Source organism: Peromyscus californicus, unplaced genomic scaffold (genome assembly GCF_007827085.1).
Source record: "Peromyscus californicus insignis strain IS unplaced genomic scaffold, ASM782708v3 Scaffold_8__1_contigs__length_139910024, whole genome shotgun sequence".
Classification (NCBI taxonomy): domain Eukaryota; kingdom Metazoa; phylum Chordata; class Mammalia; order Rodentia; family Cricetidae; genus Peromyscus; species Peromyscus californicus.
The window spans coordinates 3,916,478-3,943,124 of record NW_026294606.1 but is presented as its reverse complement, the minus strand read 5'-3'; positions in this window follow the sequence as shown (position 1 = coordinate 3,943,124).

The window sequence follows — 26,647 nt, the reverse complement described above, 5'->3', positions numbered from 1 at the left end:
CACTTTAATATGTCTTCATCCAGACAAAGGCAGTTTTCCTGCATGACTCGGTGGTCTGAGTTAGCCAACTTCCTCAGGACAGTGTACCTCCTGGTGGCATTTATAATGTCGTTTGAATACTCACATGCTTACATACACACTCCACATCCTGTCACTAAGTGTGACATTTAGTACATTACTGTCATCTGAAAATAATTACCCCATGGGTGGTGGTGTGACTGGATGTGAAAAAAGATGGAAAACATCAGAGGAAGGGAGGCACTTGGTGGAGAGGCTTTTTCACTCTTTCAGAATGAGACTCTGGGAAGCCAGAGGGACTTCTGGTATGACAATAAGGAGGAACACTTGTGTGGATAGAGTTACTTCCCAGAGCATCAGTCAGGTCTCAGAATGGTGCCAGGGTTGGCCCAGGCCCCTTGCTTCTCCAGAACTATTTAACTGAGCTGAGTTTGTGTAGTTCCTGGCAAGGGTCCTCCATAAAAGGCCTGTTTGCCCCTACTAACTTCAAGGTTCCTAGGCTTTAAGGTAAGGTTGGCATTAATTTGGGAGCAAGGGACCAGTCATGCACATGTAAGAAGAACAAAGAACAAAGAATATCTTCCAATCCTGGAAAGACACCAACCTCCCTCCTTGTCAGTCCAGGGCAGGGTGGGTGGAGGGGGCTCCAGTTTTCCCTGGAATCAATTGTCAAAACTTTCCCCTCCAGGCTTGAGACCTGCTCCCCTCTGAGCTGCTCAGCATGTCGTCAAACCAGTTTTTAACTTGAAAGACAGATGGCATCAACATGAAAGATGTCTTCTAAGTCCCTCCACCACTGGGTGAAGTGTTTTTGAAAGATGTCACATTCTGCAGTGGAGGCAGACAGCAGAGTGAGGCTGAGAGGGTGGGCAGGACTGCTGGCCAAGCTTCCAGGGGATGAGACATCACCTGCAGAGGGTCCTAGCTGGTTGCTGCAGAGCAAATGAAGCCGAAAAACTGTCCCCAAGGGGAAGAGGGGAACACAAACCAGGCAGTTGGGAACAAGTCCATTTTATGGAGCTTGCAAACCTGAACTCAAATATTAAAAATGCTTTCATCAGTCCTCTTAATCCAGAGAAATTCTTTTGGCTTAGATGGGAGGAAAACTCAGTCCCTTAAGGGGAAGGCAGGAGGCAGGGAGGTAATGAGGATGTGAGTCAGAGACCGGGAATTGCTGGCAAAGGCCTTGAGCTGGAGGCCAGGCTGAGGGGGCCTGCTTGCAGCTGATCTCACATTGCAGACCACGGATAGCTCTCGCCTGCTTTTTATTGATTTCTCTCTTTAGTTATTAAAAAATGCTTGACTCTGCTAAGTGGGGGAAAGGTGAGAGAGAAACAGAACAATTTCTTTCTGGCTCACTTTTTCTTCCTCTGGGGAATAAGGGCCCTTGGTCTCCAAAGCTGTGTTTTTCTTGGGGTTTTGCCTTTTACTAGGGGTTGAAGAAAGTGGTTATAGACATTTGAGGGGAAATAAAGCCTGTGGTTTATTAACTGCTCTGGTTTTAATCAGTGGAGCTTTGACTGGGGAACATTAGGGTTGTAACAATGACAGCCGATACTGGGATTTTCTGTGCTTTTAACCCCAAACTGAAGGCCTGTGGATTCCCTGACAAAAATGCATTTGTTTCTCTGGCCTGGCTGTGGTGAGGGAGGGCTCTGTGAGGCCAGCAGGGGAGGGGGTGAGGGGGGACTAGGGACAGGAGAGCGGGGTGGGAAAGGACTGGGGGAAACAGAGCTGCCTTGGGGATTCTTCTCAGCTGGGATTCCAGCTGCTAAAGAGCAAGGCTTGATGGCTGAACCCCTCTTGGGCCAATAGGAAGGGAGGGAAGCAGTGGCCAGTGGCGCTGCTGTGGCTGTCCCAGGCCAGGATGCAGAGCGTCAAGTGCTCATGAACACATCTTCACAGACTGAGGCAAAAATCTCAGGGAGATGCCTTTCCCTTGGTATAAATGGAGTCATTTCTTCTCTTTGGAAAACCAGAAAGGAACAGGCCTCTCCCAGTGGGAGGTGGCTTTCTAAGGTGACCCAACCTTGTCCCAGGCTGGACGCTGTCTTTGAGAGCTTTCGCACCCTGCCCATGATTTAGCCCAGCTACTGCCAAAGTCACCACCAGTAGTCCAGCAAAGTTAGGCTGTTGTGAAATCCAAGATCAAGCTCTGCCATTAGTCTATATTGCGATCTTGTACCGTGTGTGTAGCCTGAGGGAGCAATGGGGGCACTAGGGGTGTTCTCTTCAAGAGCATTGATTTTCAGGGTGTTTATCTGTTCAGGAAGAAACAGGCCCCAGCCTTAACCAGTCTCCTGCTGTGGGGCCCAGTGCTTCTCAGATGAGTGAGATATACTAGAGAGCTCATAACTGGGGACATACCTCTACCTGTGATCCTGGGTCCAGTAATGTGTTCCCATTCCCGTGTTAGTATGTTCACAGTGGCAGAAGCATCTTTAGTTTCTTGTTTTCAGGCCTGAAAGGCACTGGCCAATTTCATCTTTGCCCAGGTGTTCCTGGTGGAGACAGGTGTGTACCTGGAAGACAGATGCCCAAGGTGGTTCAGGAATCAGGTTAGACGGCCAGGAGGAACCTGCCAGGGTCTGTTCAGCTCCATGTCAGAGGAAACTCAGCTACTCCATCCAGCACCCAGGCCATAGCTATGTCCCAGAAGTCCTGGCTGAGGATTCTCCTGACTGTGCTCATGCTGTGACCCTGTGTGGGGCAACTAACTCTCTTAGAAGCAAATGCATAGCTCACAGCACTAACTGCTTCTGGGGGACTGCTCCTGACTCCATGGGGTGGCTCTGTAGAAGCCATGCCTTGTCGTTCTTGGCCGTGGAGTTATCCTCAGCTCCTTAGCAACAGATTCTCTCAGGAACATGAGGTCATAGTGGGCGTCATGGTGACTTGTGTTTATTAGGACTGGTTCTGTTAATGGCAATATTTTAGAGCAAAGGAGCCAAGAATTTTTTCATTATGTGAGAGTTAAAACTGGGCCATATGCTTTTGATATATTCATATGTATTTACTTATGATAACACACATGCATAACTGTTGCTAACTAATATCAAAAGGTACCTTATGTACCCAAGAATTTTAAAAATAAAAAAGAAATGGTCCCAGAATAAGCACACGCAGCTCTTAGTATCTAATTCTATGCTCTCATAAAAAGAATCATAATTCCTTAGGTAAACAACTGATTCTAGAACCAGGCAGAAAGTGTACAAGATAAATGTTTATCTTACATGTGGGAATGTACTAAAAAACTGACCTGACAGAGGGATCTCAATGGTTAAACTGGGGGAGACTTTTGAGCAAGAAAATAAATGGAATGGTATAACATACAGCAGAAAGTATATGACAAGCATCCATGAGTGATCATATAAGTCAAAGGTTTGAATAAATAAGTGGGCAAGAAGAGATACACCTCTTATGTAAGAATCCAGTGGTCATGTCAGAAGTCCATCATCATCAAAGCAGAACATTACTCCCCAGTCAAGTTGGGCTATGCCAATGACTACCTTTCAAAGGGCAAAGAATGAAGGCAGGGAAGGAACCTGGAAATCATAATCTAAGAAATCAACTGACATCCACAGTGGTAATTCAGATGTAAAGTGTCTGTTATGGAAATAAGTCGGTGAAGCAGCCTTTGGTCTGTGTGGACTTCCTTCTGGCCCAAGGACTAATAAAGAGGAAATACAGGACAAGTCCCAGATGGGGAGTGTCTGACTCCAGATTGCAATGATAGTCTTCAAAATGGCCAAGGTTATCCAAAAGCAGGGATGTCTGAGAAGCCGGTGTACCCAGAGGAACCAAGAGGTGACAAGTTCTCACAGCTAGATGTAATACTGCGTGCTAGTCATGACTTGGTACTAGAGATGGGGCATGAGGCAGAAGCCAAGGAAGTCTGAATAACATATGGACCTTAGTTAATGTAAATGACTGACTTTGGTTAATGTATTATATTGGTTAATTAATTGCAACCAATACAGCATGCTACTCTAGGATGTTAATAGGTAATATGAACGTGGGGTATATGGGAACAACATGCAGTCTTGGTTGTTTTTATGTAGCTCTAGAACTGTGTGTATTGGTTACTTTTCCATTGCTGTGATAAAGAAATGAAAGAGGTTTTATTGTCTTATAGATCCAGAGAGAGGAAGAGAGTGAGAGAGAGCAAGGGAGGGGTGTCTATAATGGTTGGAGAGACACAGCACCAGGCAGCTGGAGCATCTTCAACTGCAAATACTAAACAGAGTGAACTAGAAGTGGAAGGCCACCGACGCTCAAACCCAAAGCCCATCCAGAGATGTGCTTCCTCCAGCAAGGACCCAGCTTCTAAGGGTTCAACAAACTGCCACCAACCGGGGACCAAGTATTCAAGTACACAGGCCTATGGGGGACATTTCTCACTCAAATCACCACACTGTTCTAAAAATAAAGCTATTGCTATAGAAAGTAAATATAGGGCATGGTTAACAATGGCTATCTCAATGTTGATGCCTGTGGGATTTGATTTTGCTTTGTTTTTGATATGAGTCTCATGTAGCCTAGGCTAGCCTAGAAGTCACTATGTAGTCAAGAATGACATTGAACTCCAGATCTTGCCTCCACCTACCCTCAGCTCACCTGGGTTAAGTTACAGCTGATAATGATCTGCTATGAGACTGTACAGCACAGCCTATGTAACAGCATCCCTGTCCTGTGCATACCAAACGTACCTTTCTAAATGTGGCAACCAAGACTATCTCCAAATGTTGCCAGATGATTCTGACGGGACAAAATCACCACCAATTGAGGACCACTTGATTTAAAGAAATGCAAGATCTGCGGAAAGAACTGGTGTAAGAAACAAAGTTTAAGAATATTCTTATGCATAAAAATGGCCATCCTCATTCTGCCATACGTATATGCTTATTGCAACATCTCTCTGTCTAAGCAACTTAACAGAGAAACGGTTTATTCCAGCTCACAACATAAAGACTTAGACGCTGGGAAGTCAGGGTTGCAGAGCTTAGAGCAGCTGGCCCCGTCATGGTCACGATCCGGAAACAGAGTGATGAAAGCCTGCTGCCGCTCAGCCTCGTTCTCTCCTTACACACTCAGGGTCCCATCCGGGGAATGGTGTCATGAATAGTAGGTGACTCTTCTCATCTTCGTTAATGCAATTGAGACAATTCTCCCCAGCACGGCCAGAGGCCCATCTCCCGAGTGGCTCTTTATTCTGTGAAGTTGATGACTAATACTGAGCACCACACCCTCTTTATTTCTTCCATTGTTAGTTGAAATAGAAGACGTCTGGTGATCTGAGTGTTTATTATTTCTCACGATGTGTGCACTGATACACGGGGTGAGAGAACAGTGTGGAGAAACAAGTGGAGCCTGGTGGCACAGTCTGAACCTTCACTGGGAAAGCGGAAGCAGGGGGATCACAAGTTGGAAGCCAATCTGGGCTAGACAGCGATATCCTATCCCAAGGCAGAACAGCTGTGACAAAGAGTAAGGAAGAACAAGAACAGGAGAAGGTAAAAAAGCAGAGGAGACTGGAAGAGGAATCCTAACCCACCGGGGTCTGACACTGGGCAGTAAAATTTTGATCTTTGTGCCAATACACTCTCTCTCTTACACACACACACACACACACACACACACACACACACACACACACACACACTCACACTCACTCACACACCATCTACACATTGTCCTTACTCCATCATAAGTAAACCATTCATGTGAGAAGCCTGACGAATCCAGCAGTTTCGACATTGCTTGTGTCGGGCTGGGTCTTAGTGTCCTCTCTCTTCTTCCTTTCTTCTATCCGGCGTCATTATCTTTCTCTTCAGGGGTAAACTCTGACTCTACAAAGTTTTAAATGAAAACCTGCCAAGTTCTCTCGAGGTCAACTGTCCCTGAGCTAGCTCAAGCAAACGTCAAATTGTTTTGAGGCTCATAGTCTTCTTGCCTTCCCAAGACTGCAGACAGAAAAGAACAATGGGAAACAAGCATATATATATGGGCTAGGAGCTAATCAAATCTCCCTTCTCCATCTCCAGTTTCGCGTGGAGGCTGAGAAGATGGCTCTGGTGTCAGAGAGGTTTGGCTTGGGTCCTGGCTTGGCCATGTGACCTTAAATATTTATCTATCTTGTACTCATTAATAAAATTAATAATTAACTTCCTGGCTGTGTTGTGCAGCAAAGCATTGGCCATCTAGTGAAATGGGGTCTACAACAGTCCTATTCTGTAAGATTGCAGTCGGATCAAGCAAGATAAAATGTGTTCTGTACTCCAAGGAGCAGCTACCCCTTTAATATTATTAATTCTTTCTCTCTCTGTGTGCCCATGTGTGTTGTATGCATGTGTGTGCAGGTGAGCACACCCATGTGTTCATAGAAGGCTGGAGGCTGATGTTAGGATGTCTCCCTACCTCTAAAAATATTGCGTTTGTTTGTTGGTTGGTTGGTTGCAGGGGGGTGGGCTGTACCTCGAGAGATCAGAGGATAACTTCTGGGACTCAGTCCTCTCTTTCAGCCGTGTGGGTCTGGAAGACAGAACTCGTAAGGTTTGGCGGTGAGTACATTTTACTGTGGACTGGTCTCTTCAGCTCTCCACCTCATATTTTTTGAGACAGGGTCTCCCATTCAACCAGAAACTTGCTGTTTTGGCTAGACTGGCTGGCCAGCAAACTCCTGGGGTCTGCCTGCCTTTGCCCCCAAGTGCTGAGATCTAGATACCCAAGGGCAACACTTAGCCTTTATGTGGGTGCTGAGGATTCAAAACCAGATTCCCCATGCTTGGGCAGCTGAGATTTTTACCCACTGAGCGTCTCCCCAGTCTTATTAGTACTTTCTTAATGTCAATAATTTTGCACTAACATTGAATTCAAAACAAAATTATAGAATAGGCTGAGAAATTTACCAGAAATTCTTCTTTGGATAGATATTTAATTTTTATTTATTTAAAGTGATTACTGGCATGGATAACATCAGAGAAGTTGGTGGGAAGGATTCAGATAATTATCTGCTTTAAAAGGAATCTAAAGAGGAACAAACACACACAGAAACCTTCCCAGAGTTTTTAGTCCATAGTTCTATTTTGTCTTGGTACCCAATGCAGACAGCATTGCTTCTTAAGGGTGCTTGTAAATGAGATCTAATTCTGTTAGAGACTCAGTTACAAAGACAAATATCAAAGGCACTGGGGTGTGACACTGTCATGGGACTGGGGCTGAGCACCAGGAAGCTGATGTCCATGAGTCATTCTGTCCTTTGATATAGAGGAGTTGGGGGTAGAACTCCTAGGAGCAATAATAGAATTCATGAATATTCTGGAAGCCATGGGTATTGGTGAAATTATTAAGGCCACTCCACGTAGTTAAAAGGAGATTTATTTAATGGCGTAACTTACAAATTAAGGAATAGGTAGGTCGCGGAGTCTGGGGAAGGTGTATCACAGTCCAGCGGTGTTCTCTGGAGCTCTGCTCAGTCCACCTCTCCAGTCCAGGGTCCCGCAACAGAGAGAGCGCCCGCCGATCCCGCTCTCGGGTCCCCAGGCGCCTCCCTTGGCCCCGCCTTGTAGGCGTGACATTGCCGAAGTCTCAATGGGGGTTGGAACTTCCAGATCAAAGCTGGAATGGCTACCCACTACACATGGGTGCTGTGTGCTTTGCTCAAACTCTATAATCCAGGAAGTAGAGGCATTAGAGCTAGAGGGGCTAGCATTTCATGCTAATGTTTGCTGGTGCGTTCATGCTATCAGAGTTTGGGAAAGTATTATGCACATGTAAAGTGAGTGTGACAGCGGAGTGGTACATGGTGGTTTTGCCCTTTCCACATCTAGACAAGTATCCAATGGTTGGTAAGAGAAATGGGCATGGGGTAGGGTAGTGGGGAAATACAGAATTCTTCCTGGTGTTTCCTAACAGTTGACAGAGGACATAGAAACAGCACCAGGGAAAAGAGAAATGCTGACCAGAGCCTTGAAATGTGTCCATCAGCAGGGGACATCCCACAGCTCCTGGTGATGGTCTGTGGCATTCTACCAGGCCATCTGCCACAAGGGGAACCACCGAGGAGTCTGTAATAGATATCACTCAGACCGAGCTGCATGTGGCATCGTTGTTACTCAGGGTTCTCCTCCATACACATGTCATTGTCCTTTTGGCCTTTGTGGCCTGCCTTCTCTACTCTGTTGCTGATGTCAGTCTTTATCTCAGGGCTCCCACTATGCCTTTGGCAGTTAACGATTCCTGGGATGGGCATGACAGAACCCCTCACAGACTGTTCTAGTGAGAATGTGGTTATGTTGATAGAGAATGGGGTGACATTATAGCTTGAACTGAAGGATCATGTCTTTGTGGGCATATATGTATGTATCAACATTCTTTGAACTGTGTTTGTCATTATAAAACCCCAAATGTCTCATGCTCTGGTGAGGAATGGCCAACCTATGGGTCTACCTGAGAGTCTAGTTGTGGCTGGAGTTTTCTCTCCGGGTCCAACCAAGTCCCAGCAGTCTGACAGCCCACTTATAAAATAAACGCACAGAAGCTTATATTACTTACAAACTGTATGGCCATAGCAGGCTTCTTGCTAACTGTTCTTATATCTTAAATTAACCCATTTCTATTAATCTGTAAGTTGCCATGTGGCTTGTGTCTTACCGGTACCTTACATCTTGCTTGTCATGGTGGCGGCTGGCAGTGTCTCCCTCTGCCTTCCTGTTCTCTCAGTTCTCCTCTCTGTTAGTCCCGCCTATACTTCCTGCCTGGCTACTGGCCAATCAGTGTTTTATTTATTGACCAATCAGAGCAACACATTTGACATACAGAGCATCCCACAGCATCTAGTGGGAGAGTCCCTGATTTTTTTTTTTTTTTTTTTTGGTTTTTCGAGACAGGGTTTCTCTGTGTAGCTTTGCGCCTTTCCTGGGACTCACTTGGTAGTCCAGGCTGGCCTCGAACTCACAGAGATCCGCCTGGCTCTGCCTCCCGAGTGCTGGGATTAAAGGCGTGCGCCACCACCGCCCGGCTTGAGTCCCTGATTTTTAACATGACTTTCTTATGTGACTTCACAGTTGAGCTACTTAGCTTTTTGGAATCACAGGTGATGGTGGGAATAGAGTGCCTCTCAGTTGTACTTTTAAGCTCAAATGTTCCAACTTTAATTACTGTTCCACATTGTATGTGTGACTGCTTATATGAATAAATAGATAGATAGAATGTCATTTTTATAAATTTTTACTTCTTGTACTGAGAATTAAAGATGCAAGTTCTTCCAAGCATAATGCTTAGAAATTTGTGACAAGTGAATTATAATGTCTATGTTTATCATAGACACACATATGCTCAAGCCACCCTGACATAGAAACCCTCAGCTGAGCTCAATCCTCCTACCTGAACCTGAGGACTGACAGAGTCCAACCCTTCCTTTGACCATGGATGCTCTTGCTGTATACAGTGCTGACTCCTCAATGCCCCACATCTGGTTCCATGGTAGGGTTTGGGGAGCCTGTGTAGTGGGGTTATTTGCCCTGTCACACTACCCAGTCAACATGCCAGGCTGAGAAACCCTCTTCTGTTGTTTTTTATTTGGGGCACAGTGGCTGCACCTGATTCTATTGCTGCTACCACCTTGCTGCTGATGCCTCGGCCTGGGGGAGCCTACACATCCTGCTGCCAACTCAACTGCCTCCATGTAGGGAGGCAGATGTTGTTTCAACTAAGTTTCTATCTTTTTGTTTTGCCAATAAAGACTCAGGAGCTAGATGCTGGTGTGAAAACCTGCTAGCTCAGAGAGGCAGAGAAAGCAGCTGGCTGACCTTCCTCCACCTCAGAGAGTTTTCTTCTATTCCATATGAAACAAAATTCCAACTGGATGTCCCTCCCTTCTTCTACTTCCTGTGCATCCCCCTTCTTCCCCCTACACCTCCTGGCTTCCCCTCACTCTCTATGGTTACTTCCAGTCAACTGGTTGCTTGCTCTGCCTCTTTACCTATGGTTGATTTTATTTAAATAATGCAATCTCAGAGTTCACAGTGTGATCAAATGTCCTGCAACAATCCTCTTGCTGGAAAAACATTTGGAGTGGATTTCTTTGCAATAGGAGTTTTCCTATGGGACAGTGTTTGGCATGATATTTAGCTTTTTTAAGTAATTTACTCCAAAGTTTTACATAAATCAGGAGGGAAACACATTGCAAATTGGGTAATTTCAGAGTTTCATGGAGGAATTGTTTACAAAGATGTGGGCAGGGTAGCAAGAAGTCACAGGCATAGACCAATAACCTGTAGAATGGCCATGGCAGGACTAGTTATCAAAATATGGGAAATAACTTTATGGAAAGGCAGCTTTCAGTTGAGCAAAGCAGCTGGAGAGCCTGTCCTCCATCAGATTGGCCTGAGGGCATGTCTGTGGAGTATTTTCTTGATTAATGTTTGATGGGAGAAGGCCCAGCCCACTGTGGGTAGTGCCAACCCTGGGTAGGTGGTTCTGGGCTATGTAAGAAAGTAAACTGAGCAAGCACTCCTCCATGGCCTTTCTGGTTCAGTTTCAGTCTCCAGATTCCTGTCTTGAGTTCCTGCTCCCACTTGCTTCAGGGGGTGGACTGTAACATGGAAGTGTAAGGCAAACAAATCTTTCTTCTCCAAGTTGCTTTTGGCCATGGTGTTTATCAAAGCAATAGAGACCTAAGACAATCTCAAAACACTCCTTTGTTTAGTCTCATATCTACTAAAACTTATTTCTTGATCCACTTGGATCCACTTGGATCCACTTGAGCATCACTTTTCTTTCTGACTTTGCCATCTATTCTGGAGACCTTCTGCAGGAAGAGTTTTCCTGTCCTGGCAGCCATTTCCCAAGTAACCACACTGCGGCTGATATTAATTATAAATGCTTGGCCAATAGCTCAGGCTTGTTACCAACTAGCTCTTCCAACTTAACCCATTTCTATTAACTTATATGCTGTCCCGAGGCTTGTGACTTTTACCTGTATCCCATTTTGTGTGTCCCACTCATTCTAAATCTGGCTGGCGACTCCCTCACTCTGCCCTTCTTCATCCCAGCATCCTCATTGTCCTGCCTAACTTTATCCTGCCTTGCTATAGGCCAATCAGCTTCTTTATTAACCAATGAGAATAATACATATTCATAGTGTACAGAAGGATTATTCCACAGCAACCTTCTATGGTGGTTGACCCTACCACTAGTATTTGTTCACTATAAATATACCCTCCAACACAATCAAATGTTCTGTCTATCATATCTGGGCAGTGTTATTTGGTGCTTTGATCTAACAACTCCACCTTCAGAACAGGACATTTGGAGTTCTGCCCATCCTGATGGACAAACAGTATCATCAGCAGAACTTTCCCCTAGGCACTGAATCTAACCTTGAAACTCACCTCTCATTTATCAGTTAAACAGGGAAGGAATGGCGGAAGAACAGCCTAGCCTTCTAACTCCACATTTTCCAGCTGAACATATTGCTAATGCTTTCTGACACCTACCACTTCCCACAACTTCTGCAGGAAGTTGAAGACAGTCATTGTTCATGCCCATTTTCTATCTGAATTGTAAGAATAATTATGGACCTGTGCAGGTCCGCTCTGGATACACAAGACATTGCAAGTCCCAGAGTACACTTGACCCTCTGGCTTGTTACAATCTCTGTGACTTCCTATGGTGCACAGTACTTAGGACAGTCTGTTCTTGATGGTTTGATTCAGTACCATGCCACAGGCATAGATTTCTGTTTTGTTTCTTTCAATTATAGGCTCAATGGGTAAAGAATGATGAACTTGCTCTGTGAATTAGACTCTGAAGACTTTCCCAGTAGAAATGCCATTCAGTTCTGATACCTCACAGTCAGTACCACTTGACCTAGCTTCTTTCATGACTTGCCAGCCACTGTTTAAATCTGACCCACGAATCTCTCCTTCCATCTCTTTTGCCTGTACTTATTGCTGTCTTCCTGCTGGACTCCTGGTCTACCATGATGATCTGTTCTAGGGATGTATACGGCATCTTCTGTGTGCCCCATACAGCCAAGTCACGGCTATGATTTAGCTCTTGCTTGCACTGTGGATAAGCTGCAAAAGATCCCGGAATGTGCTATGGCTCAGAGTTAGAACAAGCTTCTGATCTTCCATTCACAATTGCCACCTTCTCCACCTGTCTTAACTCTGGTTTCAAAGGGGGAAAACAGAAACTTTGGAAGCTCTTATCAAACAATGGCCTGAAGATCTTATTGTATCTACCATCTTCCTCCCTCTTGGGGCCCTCTCATCTTGAAGTGACTGGAGATGGGGCCTAACCCTGAATATCTGTGGCTTGCCCATGGGTGGGTTGGGAGGCAAAAAAGTGAGTCCTCCATCTCTGGGTTCACCTGCCACTTGGCTCTCACTTTTGCTGGACTCACCTCTCACCATACCAGGCATCACCTCTTCCAAGTCACTGCCTGGCATTGAGTCACATCTAGAATTTCTACCCTGGAGGTTTCTCCACTGAACGTGTCTGTTTTCAAAACTGGGGCTGTGTTTTCAAATAACATTTCAGCACCAAGGGGAATGACGTCATGGCAAGAGTGACAGTGTTAGCTCAAGTGTTGGTCTGGGGGTGACGGGGAGAAATCACACACCCAGTGAGTTGGCTGTTCTGTGAAGTGCAGCTGAGAAAGCGCCACCTCTCAGGGATGTTTTTTCACAAAGACTTAATTAAACCATGGTTGGGTCAGTATTTATAACATGCTGCCAGACTTCTCCTTTGGATGGAACACTGTAGAATGTCAGTCAGGATTCAGGGGCAGTTGGAGCACCTGTGGGGGGGGGGGACATTGAGAGGTGCTGTGGAATTCCTCTCAGGGCAGGTGTTCAGTGCCGAGTGTCTGTCTGGGGAAAGTGTGGCACACTTTGCACAGTGACTTTGCAAACCAGGAGAGGACTTCAGAGAGCACCTTCAACTCCAGAAAGAAAGGCCATAGTGGACAGTGGTTTCTACCATTACTCAAATACACAGTGGCTTTGAATTATAATTCTTCTATTAAGGTAACTATTAATAATAACATTGCTAGCAGGTTGTGGTGGTGCACGCCTTTAATCCCAGCACTTGGGAGGCAGAGCCAGGCAGATCAGTTCAAGGCCAGCCTGGTCTACAGAGCTAGTTCCAGGAAAGATGCAAAGCTACACAGAGAAACCCTGTCTCGAAAAACCAAAAAAAAAAAAAAAAAAAAAAAAATCACAATGATATATAGTAAGTACCCAATAAAAGCCATTATTCACAAATTAGATAAATGCACATGGGCATGTGGGTGCCTCTCCTTTCCTGATCCGGGGCCAGAAGGGCTATCATTACACACACTGGCTCTGCATTTTAATTGGATAAAAACAGATTCTGAAGGAAGCTGTGTCTCCTTTGGGTGCTGTTAATTCTCAATTCTTGTGGTGGAGAGCCAAGTCCTGAGGGATAACACAGGGTTAGAGCATGAATTCACATAGAACATGTGAACAAGAAAGAGGGCCTCAGATGTTGTATGATATTTTGTTTGTGTTCTAACAAATAAAACTTGCTTGGAGATCAGAGGGCAGAGCTAGCCACTAGTTAACCATAGAGGCCAGACAGTAGTGGCTCACACCTTTAATCCCAGCACTTGGGAGGAGGAAGCAGGAAGATCATGAGTTCAAGGCCACCCTGGGCTACATAAGATTAAACCATAAGAGAAACAAAGCCGGATGGTGGTGGTGCACATCTTTAATCCCAGCACTAGGGAGGTGTAGACAGCAATATAAATCAGTTGGAGACAGGATCTTGCCCCCACCCCAATTTGGTCTGAGGATTCATAGAGGTAAGAAGTTTCTAGTGGCTGCTGCTCTGCTTCTCTGCTTCTCTGATCTTTTAGCTTTTACCCCTGATATCTGACTCCAGGTTTTTACTGTTTAGACTAATTAGGATGGTGCTTCACTCAGATTTCCAGGTAGGAATAATGCAAAGGTTTTCTTCCTTATTTTTGTTTAGATAAGACCCTCACACACTGTGGCATAGGTTACTTACTTCTCACTGAATTTTATGTATGTCCACTGTATTTTCTGGCCACCCTTTCAATTAGATTGAGCAGTGTGACTTGTTCCAGTTGATAGAAATGGGAACACTGTATATTTCACCCTGGACAAGGAGAGGTTTCCTTCTGTCTCTGTAGTCCTGAAAGCACAGAAGCCTGAACCAGAGGATACTTGCCCAAATCCCCTCAGATATTATTGTGTTATCCTTCTGAGATTCTGGGCTTATCTGTTATTGCAGCAGAACCTGGCCAATTCTGACTTATACACATGGGTCTTAATTTTCAAGCCTCTTCCCAATTAGCATTTTTCAGAGGCCTGTCTGAATCTTGTACCAGTTTTGTGCATGCTGTCACAACCGCTGTGACTTCATATGGACAACTTCCCTGGCCATGTCCAGAAAACACAATTTTGATCTAGTCATTCACTGCCTCTGCCTCTTCTTCTGCAATGATCCCTGAGCCTTGGGAGAAGGAGTGTGATACAGACATCCCACGAGGAGGTGAGCAATCTCTTCTCCTCGCACAATGAGCAGTTGTGGGTTTTGTGCTAACCACCATCTACTGCAAGAGGAAGTCTCACTTCCAGGTTGACTTCTTCTCCTTCTTTGAGTCTCAAGTTTAAGATACTTCCAGAGTATATACTCAGAGTCCTGAAGTCTGGGGCCCCAGGAGCTTCCCTTTGCCCATGGCTTTAAATTCTATCTATTTGCTAGTGGCTCTTATGTTCATGTCTCTAGTCCTGATCCAGAATCCCGAGGACTCATTTGTCTAGACCCTCCCCTGTCATTCCTATTTTAATAGACATTGAGAATGTAGTATATATGGGGGTGGAGAGATGACTTAGCAGTTAAGAGCACTGGCTACTTTTCCAGAGGACCTGGGTTTTATTCCCAACACCCACATGGAGGCTCACAACTGTCTATAACTTCAGTTCCAGGAGATCTGATGCCCTCTTCTGGCCTCCATCAGCACCAGGCACTCACATGGTACACAGACATACATTCAGGCAAAACACTCACATACATTTAAAAAACAAGCAACAACAACAACAAAACTTTACAGAGAACTTACTGTGGCCACCATGGGCCATTGGTCTGCCCCCCTCCTCAGTTCCCTGCATCTGTCAGTGATTCCATTCCCTTTTTCCAGCTGCACAGAGTTTCCAACCCGACTCTGAGACTCATCTGCGACTTCTGTCTTCACCCCTTCTCTTTGGAATCTAACCTGTCATCAGGTTCTTTCTAGTCTCATTCCAAAACACCCCAGGTTTCCCATGTTATCCGAGGTCAGCTGCTGAACTAATCCCAGGAATTTCTATAACTCACCTGTACTGAACCTCTTATGCCTGATCCCACCCACCATCTTTTTACATCACAGTGCAGGGCATCAGTTACAAACAGCAGTTAGATTGCCGTGTACCTGGTGTCTTTTCCAGTCTTCTTTTACAGCCATGGCCTTGATGGATCATGATTTCAGTAGGTGAGGTAGAATTGTTAAATCCAACATTCTGGTTCAGTAGTCTTTAATAATTGATCTCAACTCTTTGATCTTATCAACATATCTGTATAAATTTACTGGGAGAGAATGGTGCTGCCAGATCTAGAAGGTTTGGGGATTTATTTTATTTTTTTTAATTATGTGTATGTGAGTGGAGAAAGTGAATGTACATATGAGTACAGGTGTCCTTGGAGACCAGAGATGTTAGAACCCCTGGAGCTGGAGTCATGGGTGGTTGTGAGCTATCTGATGTGGTTGCTGAGAACTGAACACTAGAAGAACAGCAAGTTTTCTTAACCAATGAGCCATCTCTCCAGGTCCCACAAGAAGGTTTTGAAGAATTCAGTGTTGACAGTAAGCCACTCCAAGTACCTCCTTTGTCCATAGCCCAGAGGATAATGTCATGGCCATGAGGGTTTGCAGAAGAGCTGACCTTGCTAGCTCTTATCACTTGGATAAATGCCAACCTGGTACTTTCTTTATTTTCTACATTTCAGTTAGTTGTAGAGGGTGAAATAAGCCAGGAAGACTCAAATGCATAGGTTTTTTTTGAAATGTAGAAAATAAAGAAAGCAAATTCCCAAGCTTCCAAAGTCATTGGTTTATGGTGTTTCTGAATGAGACTTGAGAACTTAGCCTTCCCTGAAGAACTTCTTGGGACTTCAGTGATGTCAGGGGAAGGGTTCACAGTATCTATAAAGGAGGTGACTCAGTATTTAGCCACATGAGAGTTCTTATAAGGTGAGAAAAATTGTTCATCGCAAATTCACTGTTTAAGATGTTCTTGAACTTTTTCAAATTTGCATAATGTGCAGCACACTGGCTTCCTGCGTGTCAGACAGTCAAGTCCCATGCTAAGATCTGTGAGCCACTGGTTCATGAAGTGTACTCACAGACATGCTCGGTCAGGGCACTGCAGAACACTTGAAATTGACACACCTTTAAAAATACTGTGAGGGAACAAAACACTTTGGAAATCCAAATAATTGTTCTCAGTTTAGAAAGTAGATGGTTCAGGGGCCAAGGCAATGGTAGAGTGCTTGCCATACAAACGTCAGAACCCGAGTTTGATCACCAGCACCCACACACAGAGCTGGGCATGACGGTGCCTGCTTGCAATCCCATTGCTTGGGAGTGGGTGGAGCAGAGATGCTCGACTCCTCGGGGTTTCCTGGCTAGTCAGTCTATCTGAAAGCCCTGAGTCCCAGTGAGAGACCCTGTCTTAAAAAGCAAACTGGATGGGTCCTGATGAATGACACCTGAAATTGACCTCTGACCTCCATATTCACACAGAGAGTGTATGTGTGTGTGTGTGTGTGTGTGTGTGTGTGTGTGTGAGAGAGAGAGAGAGAGAGAGAGAGAGAGAGAGAGAGAGATACTAAATAGCTTAAGTTTGGTCCTGTCAGTTTTATGGTATAGGAAATTCACCTTCATGCTGTATATTTTAATGCAAAATGCAGCATCAAACATAAGTTGGCCCTGGTGGGAAACAGCCATGTAATTAGCTGTAGAAAGAACCCAGTTTTACCTCAGCCTCTGCAGAAATTGGCCCAGGTTCAGCGTGTCTATACCTATGTGGCACACCTGGATGCAGGGCACCTCCACCTTCTGAGTTCCCAGGCAGCCCTGGGCCAGAGAACAGAGCATATTCTGTTTTCTAGTAGGCTACTCCCACCCTTCCCAAAGGCCCAACAGAGCCTTCTGCCTCATCATCCTCTTGGAAGTTTTGAAGGACATCTTGCCCTCACATTTTCCAGTCAGAGAGCAGTGTGGCTTTGGTACCTAGTGGGTGGGGACCATGTGTGCCATCTGTCCCTGTAAGGAGGAGGATATAGAGTCGGTTCTGGGCTTGTAATAAGGACTCTGAGCTGAGGAAGCCAACCTGCTGACTCGGCTGGTAAACGCCACTGAGTCTCCTTTTTTCATTTCATTAGCTAACGTCAGAGCACAGGATGGACACTCAGTGGGGGAGCTGATGCTGTGTAAACCATTCACTAGCAGATGCTCCGGCGAACCTTGGCTGTTTTTTCCAATGACAGTGGTGTGACAAGGAGATATTTGTTCAGGTGATGGAGCATAAGAAGGATCCCAGCTCAAACCTCTACCCTGGGGACCACTCTTTGAGTGCTGAAAGAAATCAGAGTCCCCACAACTCCTGTACTTTCTTAGTGCCCCAAATCTGACTGTTTGGGGTCTGGGTAGCCACAGGCATTCATTCCTAGGAGCTGGAGGCAGGCACACACATGTAGAGAAGATGGTCTGAAAGTTGCTAACCACAGCCAGGGACCTCTTGCTTTTTTCTGTGTGGTTCATGTCTGGGCCAGGTGGACTCTGCTCACCTTTGTGATGGCTTCAGATCAGGACCCTCCTCTCATACCACGTGGTTTTGCTGATGGAGTCACTGAAGTGGTGTCCCTGGGTAAGTCTCTCAGAAGTTCAGGCAGTTTCCACTTTATTCCCCCACCTTCATTGAACCTTGTTTTTTGTTGAAAGTGCAAGTGTAAGATCACTCTATTCCTGCAACTGCTCAATCTCTCCTTCCTTATACTTGCCCCTTTCCTTTCCTACTTTGCAAGATTTAGTTTTCTGTTCCAGGATTCCTTTTTGCAGTCTTGTCTAGCAGTAGCCTGGTGATGGCCAGCTTGTGGAAATGAATGTCTGCATGGGCAGTTGTGCAGTTAGTCTTTAGCCCAGTGCCCACCCCTGCGGAGAGCATGTTTCTCCCTGCACTCCTGGGCTGCTTTGCTGACCTGTTGACCTTCCACACCTTGAACTTCGTCTTCCTTTGACGGCAAGAGAGAGAACCTACATCCATCTCAGCTCTTTGGAAAGAGGGCAAGACACAGCATCCCTCCAGATGTGAGGAAGTCAGGAGACATAAAGGGTTTGAAACTCATTTTGCCAGTTGCCCTGTCAGTGGTGGCCACAAAAGGGCAGTTTAAAGAGGTTTTTTTTCTCATTTTTTTTTGTTATTTTCTTGAGAATTTCGCCCATCTCCCTGTCTGTGGACACAGTAGGACAGTCACGAATATGAATCCACAGCACCCAAGATAGCAAGCACAAAACTTGTAGAGGCTCAGACCAGACAGAAGTCTAGCTTAAGATTTTGAACTTGTGATTATATGTACCTCCCCACCCCCACATGGACACCCCTATACACGTAAATACACACACATTCTACAAATGAGAAAACATGCAGTATGTCTTTCTGAACTGGCTTACTTCACTTGACACAGTGATCTCCTGTGAACTTGTCATGAGTTTCTTTTTCTTTGTGGCTGAATCCTACTAAGCTTTCAAGGTAACATGAACATTCCCTTTTGAAGGGGAGCAGGGCACCCAGGGTGAGCCCATCTCAAGCATTTTATTTTCTACACAGTATCATTCCTAGCCCTCTTGAGACTCTAGAGGAGGGGAAATGTTCTGTCTCTAGAGATGCCCCTCCTTAGAGCTGTTGAGTCACTACTTGGCTAGTTCTGGAACATCCTCACAGAGAGCGAGAGCTTCCAGAACAGAGATGGCAGTCCTCCATACACTTTCCAACTCTCTGTCCACTATGACTGGGATTGTGGGCCTAGTTCTTACCAGTGGGCTGTAGATGGAAGCAGGTGGTGCTGTTTCTGCACTGAAGGGTCATCTGCTCTTGTTGGTTTCTTCTCCCCTTTCTGTGGGGCCTGGAGGTGTTTTAAGTTTAACTGGCTTCTTGTAGAGCAACCTCCCTCCATCCCTTTCAGTTGAACATATGGCAGATTGAGAAACCTTTGTGTGTTGTTCCATTGAGAGTTCAGAGTCCTGTTACCACTGTAGAACCTATCTTGACTGAGACATTATTTTTTGTTTTGTTTTTTAGTAATTTTTAAAATGGACATTGTGTGTGTGTGTGTGTGTGTGTGTGTGTGTGTGTGTGTGTGTGTGATTGAGGAGCAAACCTAGGGCCTTGTGCACACGAGGCAGTCCCTCTACCACTAAGCTACACTTCCAGCCCTGATCATGTATTTCAAGTACATTTTATTTAAACTACCTTTTAAACTATTAGAAACCACTTTATGTATGCAACTTATTGTATATGGATAAAACATAGGATTAATTAAACTTTGGCCATGAAAGTCTTTGTGTGCAGCTAACAAAACACAAATTAGCATGTCCTTGTCTCTGTTGGTCTCTCACTCTTGTCCCTTGGACTGGTTCCTCCCCAGTGTGGGTGGTGAGCGAATCAGATGTCCTGTGTGGGGAGAAGGAGCCTAAACATGCTCTGAGCTCACAGAGCCCAGTGAGGAAAGGCTTGGGATAGGAGTCTATTCAGAACCCCACTCTTGATGGAGGCTTAATTCATCCCCTCTGTTCCTTCCTCTGCTCAATCTGGTGTTGGTCTGTTCCAGGCTAAGTGTCGGAGGGTGGGGCGCCTATCCTTGTACCGCCACAGTCACGTTCTGTCTGTTCACTGCAGATACACCTTCTGAATGCAGAAGATGGGATCCCATGGGTGGTTCTGGGAATAGAGATCCCAGCCAGTTCTTAGAGAACTCACCATCTGGAAAGAAGACCATGCCCACCCCACCCGCTTCTACTCCTGGATTCCTCGTTGTTAAGCTTGCTCCTTGTCACTCTGTCTCCTGGGAAGAATTTTGTTTTGCATTTCCCGCTGACCATTCACATGCTCTAGCACAGCATTGGTAGTGTGACCACATGGTGCTTCCATTGGGCACATTAATCAGCCAGTAGATCACTCTTGATCCTCATTAAAAGCTATCCCCAAAGTAAAATGGTTCTTCTGGCTCCCATTTAGAACCCTATAGACACTTGTGATTCCCATGGCCTGCACTGAGTCATTTCACATTGTGTAACTATGGTAGTCATCTTTATTTTCCATTCGTACAATACTTGAAGACAGCCAGGTCTTATACCCAACAGCTAGCAACTGTGGAAAGGTGTTCATGTGGTGCTTGGAAAGGCTTTAAGGTGGAAAGCCCACAGCAGAAGTCCAACCTGCTCCACACCCTGCTCTTTGAAATGGGCAGCATCTCCTGGTGTCAAGTGTCCCCCTTCTGTCCATCGCTGTTCAGCTTGAGATATGTTCCTTCCATCTACAAGTTAAAGCAAGACTTACAAGTGTCAGCAGCACAAGCTCAAGCTGGTTCTTGGCAGCAATCTGGGTTTCTTTTGCCCCTGGCAGGGAATTAGTAACCCAAGCACAGCTTCCCCAAGCAGAGCTGCACCAGGGGAGCCTCTCAGGTGCCAGAGAGCGCAGGGTCCCAGCCTGCCCGATCCTCTTTAAGACATCTATCTGCTCCTGGTCCCCAGGGCTCAGAGTGTGCAGTCAAGAATGACATGTCTGTAGTGATTATTTTTGGAGCAAAGGCATGTTTATTCTCTCTACAGCAGTCGGGCAAGCAGCATCAGTCAGAAAACTGGACCAACAAGAAGTGGAGGAGACCCGCAGCAGAGCACCAGCTAACAAGCCCAGTGTGCTGAGCCTCATCATGTACTCCTTAAGAAACCTCTGGCAATCAGTGCCACCCACGGGCACCAGGTGCCAGTAAACACGCCCAAACCTCTGGCCACATGTCCTGAGAGAGAACATCTGTCATTTGCAGATACTCCTGACAACCGATTTCAGAAATGAGTCTTAAGAAATAACTGTGGTACATGATCCCCTGCCTAGGAATTGCCAGAATGCTTAATTCTGGGGACGCTTTCTTGGGGGCACATTAAAATATGCTAAATTGACCATCTTTCACCAGCTGCTTGGCCTCCTGTGTAACAACGCAGTGAGCTGCCCTGAGAACCTTTCTTCTGTTTGCAAATTATCAGTCAAGCTTGATGGAGGTTTCCAAGAATCAAAGGGGAAAAGTCCAGAGAAAATTTACACAGAGTGAGACTTCTTAGTAATTTTTTTTCCTTTTTTCTCTTTGGGGAATGGGTCACAAGACTGTAATTCTAAATAATCTCACAATTAATTCTTGAGCTAGGCCATCAGATTAGAACAAATGCTTCCTTTCTAGTTTAATTACACAGGAAGATGCTCCGAGCTTATTTGCAGACAATAAGTGTTCATTAAACAAGGCTTGGATCAGTTTCAGCTTGTTGGAAAAGCCATGAAAAGGCATCACTCTCTTGGTGTCTCTGGTCCCTTCACCCCTGCTGCGACAGAGTGAATTTCTAGGTGGTCTCCTGGAGCTGTGGAGGTGACACAGGGCGTTGTGTCATCTTTCAGCCTGTTAGAATTCCACAGTCCTTCTCCAGGCCACTGGCAGCAGAAAGTCAAGTGTGGGTGGAGGGGTTTGAGGAAGACACTCCAACTGTAGAAAATCAGGCGTATGGGTTACCCCTGGGCCTTAAAGTCTTACCACATGGAGAAGGGACAACCTCAGAGCTTGCTGGAGCGTCAGGATGCCAGGCAAAGGGCATGGCTCCAAGGGTAGGCTTGTGTTGCCTGCCCAAGGTCTGGGGTTGGAGCCTTGGTGCCACATAACCTGGGCATGATGGGATTTGCCTGTAATACAGAACTTTGGGGCCAGAGATGGAAGGATCATAAGTTCAAGGTCATTTCACTACATGCTCAGCTCTGTTCTACACAGAGTCTTTGTTTATTCCTGTACATAGATGGGAGGCAGTTGTCTAGAGGGCACAGATAAGGCCTGTGGGTTGAACCTGGGCTACTGAGGGAGAAGGAAAGCAGGAAGCCAGTGAAGGAGCAGGCTTGGCCTCTATTCCCATCAAGAGACTGATCGTGAGCATCAGATTGGGGGTGGCATGGTGGTGGTCATACCTGACGTGAGGCCCACCTGTACAGCACTGGCCTCGCTGGGAAAACTTCCCCAAGCAGCCTTGTAGGGAAAAACCAGGACCTTCTATTTCACTACAAGTGCCCACTACAGCATGAATCTAGGTAACAACAGATTTTAAACACTGCCCTTCCTTCCCAGGTCCTGGGACTAATACTACTGCTAAGCGAGGGACATCAAGGGAACTAGACAGATAAACTGGCCATATTGACACGGTACCCTGGTCCCACTGCCGCCCTGGTGATAGGCAGGGTCTTCCGCCTTTCTGCACCTCTCTACTGTCCACTGGCTGCTGTGGTATCTGTGCCTGAGCCCAGCCCCCGGAGGTGTGAGTGAGAGGTTACTTGTAGGAACACAGGTCCCTTAGATGCAGCTACATCGCTGAGATGAGAGACTCATAACAGCTGCATTCCTGGAGCTCCCGGCCCACTTTGCAGGCAGCTCCATGGAAGAGACTCTCCTCCTCCCCAGCAGCTGTTTATCATGGGTACATGTACATGTGGAGCCTAGGGTTGTTATTTGCTGTCTTTTTCAATCTCTCTCTGAATTATTATTATCATTATTATTGCTATTTTGGAGACAAGTTATTTCGCTGAACCTTGAGCTTGCCAATTTCGCTAGACTGGATGGCTAGTGAGCCTGAGGGATCCTCCTGCGTCTACATCTCTAATACAGGGATTGCTAGTAGCTGCAACTGGTGGATCCAGATTATCTTTTTAAATTTCATTATTTCATGTGTTTGAGTATTTTGCCTGCATGTGTGTCTGTGCACAGCATGTATACAGTGCCCTTAGAGGCCAGCAGAGGCCATTGGAACTGGTGGTTGTCAACTGCCATGTGGGTGATGGGAATTGAACCCTGGTCCTTTGAAAGAGCAGCCAGTGCTCTTAACCACTGAGCCGTCTCAGCAGCCCCTGAGTCCAGCTTTTTGTTTGGCACAGGTGCTGGTCCTCACGCTCTAGCAGCAAGTACTTCACCAGCAGAACTGACTCTCCAGCCCCATCGTAGTGGTTTCCGTTCTGCTTCCCTGATGAGTAATGGGATCGGAATACTCCTGTCTACCTACATGTCTTCCTTCGAAAAACATTTCTTTTGGTATTTCACTAGTTTTCCTGCTACGGAGCTGTGTGAATCACATCAGTCTATTGGCTGAGATCAACTGTAAGTTGAGTTCTTCATGCATTTTGACTTCTATTAGATGGGTAGTTTGTATTTTTTTTCTCACTTTTCTAGGCTGTCTCTCCTACCTGCTGACCATTTCCTGTCTTAATCTGATAAGCCACCATTTTCCTGTCTTGGTTTTCATTGTCTGGGCTTTTGAAGTTTTATCCCCTCAAAGCAAAACAAAACAGAATGATCTCCCATGCTGATGACAGGGAACTTCCTCCATGCCTTTTCCTTGCAGTCTCACACCTTTGAGGCATGATGTATTCCTAATGAACACAAGAATTTTGAAAGAAAAGAACAAAAGATTGATGTATGTGTGAAAATGCATGAATGTGCTTCCATCTGTGTATACTTGAAAACACTGTGTGTACATGTGTGTGCATACAGTTGTGGGTATATGTTGTGTGTGTGTGTGTGTATGAATGTGTGTACTCCTGTGTCTGTGGATAGGGGCCAGGAGGTGATATAAAAGCTTGTGTCTGGCTACCTTGATGGAGCAAGGGGTGACAACACAGCTGGTTTTGAGTGGTCCAGAGGAGATTCTTGCTTTATATCCATTATCACCTAGTCTCGAGTAGCAAGCACAGAACAAATTTGTAATTCAAATGGAAAAATTTTCTAATCTATGTATGTGACAGGCCTGCATATTAAGTCCAGAACGGGGGTGGCATGTTATGTCTATATTGTATATTATTGTTGGTTGCTTTGTTCTGTGCACTGTGGTAGTGACTAGGTAGTGGTGGCTTCTGGAAAGATTTGTGTCCAATCTCTTTGCTCTATGGATCTGTAGACTCTTGTTAATTATTGAGAAAAGAGTCACTGCAGCAGCAATCAGTTAAGAATATTGAGAAAAGATTCCCTGGTGGCCTTAAGTCCAATGGCAGCTGTCTTCCTAAGAGAAGGGCAGCTGAGACATACATAAGTGATGTTGCAGAGAGAGGCAGAGACTGTGGAGGCACTACCACAAGTCAGGGAAACACAGATGGACCCTCCCAGGAACCTGCATGGGGAGAGCACAGGCCTTCCAATACCATCATTTCCAAGTTCTGGCCTCCAGAGCTGAGAGGGAAGACAGTTCTGTGTTCAGTCTGTTGTCTTGTTTAATTTGTTGGCTTTATTTCTCAGTCACAGAGAAGTAATACAGGAGGGAGTCTGATGGTTTTCTGGGACGGCTGCAGCAGGCTTCCGAGGGAATGTTACAAGAGAAGAAAGGAAGGAAGGAGGAATTCAGAAGGGCAGCTGGGCTCAGGAGCCTTTCAAGGAGGTGGGGTTGGTATGACAGAAAGATCGTGTGTGTGTGTGTGTGTGTATGTGTGTGTGTGTGTGTGTGTGTGTGTGTGTGTGTGTGTGTGTAAAATATGCTTCCTGCTGACCTTGTTAGGTAGAGAACTGACTAACAATTTAAGGATATCGTTAGAAGGATTTAGCACATTCATGTTGCAGAGAAGTGTGTTAAAAACCTCCCTCATATTCATAAGAGAGAAAACTGAAGCCCTGATGAGCCCCAATTAAAAAAAAGAGTGACGCGCGGACTCGTTTGAATGGGAGCAGCTTGCCTGGTCTTGAGGCTCCATTCTTAGCCAGTGTGCTCAAATTCCAGAGCAGCCCGAGTGCTCTGGTGTCCGCATCGTCTCTGCCAGGATGGGAAGCCCCCAAGCTATGTGGAAAACAAAATATTTTCATCATTTGACTTGACACCACGTGTGGCTCTTGAGAAAGAAGAGCTGGCACCGTCTTACCTCACCCACACGGTCCTCGTGGGCCAGATCTCCGCCAACCTGTTCATGGAACAGGGTAGAACTCACGGCCCTTTCCTAGCATCCTGATTCGGGACTCCTCACATGTATGACTTGGCCACCTGAGCACCATGCTCTCTATAACTGGGTGTAGCTTCTCCTAGGCACTCTCAAGGGTTCCCAAACCAGGAAGAGCTCACTCACTAGAATGCTCTCATGTGCAGGGCTGGCACATTTGTTTCCCAGGACTCACACTATAAATAAGCCTAGGATTAGCAAGAAGGCAACATTCCCTGGGTGGCCTTGTCTTCATGGTGGGACATTTCCCTAAAGCACACTCTCCCAGGCTGCCTCTGGATTTAATGAAGCCATGTCAGCTCTGTGACTCGACTCACAATTCCTCCATGCCAAGCCCATTTCCTCACTGTGAAAGATCCATTTTCTGTCATCCACAGAAGCTTCCATGCGGGACTTGGGTCTCTTATCTATGGAAGGATCTTGGTGCTTGTGAAGTCCTGTCAACTTTGTGGATGGACGGTGCAGACAGGATGTGTGAGTATGTGCAAGTGTGCTTGAGTATGGTGATGTCTCTGGGTGTATTCCGGTGTGTGTGTGGGCATGTACAGCTCTGTGTGAATGAGCATGTCCATGTGTGAGCATGTGCCTGCATGGCTTTGTGTGAATGAGTGTAAAGGTGTATGTGCCCATGTGCATGCATTTGTGGCTGTGTGTGAATGAGTATGTCTATGGCTCTGTGAGGGGTGAGCCTGTATGCATAAGGATGAGAATGTGAAGTGTGTTCATCTGAGTGTGAGTGTGTACTTGTGTGTATCTGTCTGTATAGGTATGTGAGTGTTTGAGTGTATGTGTGTCTGTGTGAGAGCATGACTCTGTGTGTGTGTATGTGTGTGTCTGTGTATGTATAGAGTATGAGAGCCTGTGCTGTTGTGTGACTGAATATGTCAGTGTGCATGTCAATGTTACCCACATTCAGAAAGTCCTATTAAATCAGCAGAGGGAGGAAGGTCCCTGCCTGCGCTTGGGAAAGCGTGAAGTCTGGCTGTCCTACTGGCTCATCAGGAGGGAGACAAGGCACCTCTACCCACCATCAGGGAGGAAGAGGCGAAGAGCTGAAGGGATTATGTGGCCCCAACAGCTAATGCACGGGCAAGAAACAGAATGAGCAGGGATTCAGCCCCTCCCTTGGAGCGCAGGCTGACTTAGCCTAGTAGTCAAAAGCCTTGGAGGCTGGTGGTGATCAAACTTTGACTCTGTTGGGAAGAAACCATGGGCCTGTTCTGTGTCCCCCACAGGCCTATGTCTTCCATTCATGTTTAGGAGTAAATGAAGGCTCTGTGGGAGACATCTCTGCTAGTCAGGGTCCCCAAGGAAAGCCTGGC